Source organism: Octodon degus, unplaced genomic scaffold (assembly GCF_000260255.1).
Source record: "Octodon degus isolate 3935 unplaced genomic scaffold, OctDeg1.0 scaffold00113, whole genome shotgun sequence".
NCBI lineage: Eukaryota > Metazoa > Chordata > Mammalia > Rodentia > Octodontidae > Octodon > Octodon degus.
The window spans coordinates 4,078,887-4,079,831 of NW_004524689.1; the positions used below are offsets into that span (position 1 = coordinate 4,078,887).

General features: G+C 53.3%; 1 protein-coding gene across 1 annotated transcript in view; it reads right to left on the reverse strand.

Moving 5' to 3' along the window:
• The window catches only part of Dnajc11 (DnaJ heat shock protein family (Hsp40) member C11), a 129,760-nt gene that overhangs the window by 71,589 nt on the left and 57,226 nt on the right, over positions 1 to 945 (reverse strand). The window lies entirely within an intron of this gene.

The window sequence follows — 945 nt, forward strand, 5'->3', positions numbered from 1 at the left end:
AGCGACGGTGTGGAGTTCGGGTCTGCGCCCTCAGGGTTCCTGGGACCTGAACACTGCAGCCCGGAGCCTCCCGGACGGGGAGGGCAGTCCTCTGTTCGCAGCTCCGGAAGCAGAGAACTCTGCAGTTTGACCAGATCTCTGTCCTGAGTCTGTTCAGGCTGCTGTAATAAAACTCTATGGAACTAGGTGGTTAAGGTTCACTAGAGGAGCAGATTTAATATAAAGATATTATATATAATAATTTATATGATTCACAAGGTGAATCAGAACTCCAGAGGGTGGAGTAGGTCTGAGTTCACCGTGTAAGTCCGTAGTGGGAAGCTGCGGGGTCTGGGCTGGAAGGCTGGAGACAGACGTCCAAAAGAGATGGCAAAGGCCAGAGCCCCTCCAAGGAAGCAAAAGGGCAGACTTCCTCCTTCTTTCCCTTTTTATTCCATGCAGGCTCCAAGCCTATTGGCTGGTGCCGCCCACATCTGGGGTGGAGCTTCTGTCTTCATTAAGTCAGTCAGTCATCCACACACACCCGGATCTGTGCTGAGCCAATCAGCCAGGTTCATGGAAACCAGAAGAAGCCCAAGACCAAGGAGACTACCAATTTCCTGTCTGGTGAGGGCCACTTCCCCACTCTGGCTGTATTCTCACTGGTGGAAAGAGGGATGGGGGTGTTTCAGGGGTCCCCTTGATAAGGACACTAGTCTCCTTCACGAGAACTCCACCTCCCCACCAGCTCCACTTCCTAATGCTAGATGTTGGAGTAGCATCTTCATGGATCAGTTCGGGGCAGTGCAGACACCCTGACCGCAGCGCTGCCCATCTCTCCTCTGTCTGGGGGAAGCCCCAGAGGGCGCAGTGAGGATGGCTTTGTGGCTGGGGGTGTTGCACAGGAGCCCTCTCTGACCCCAGAGATGTTTCCTTTTAAGCTAAGTGCTAGGGCAAAATACTTCT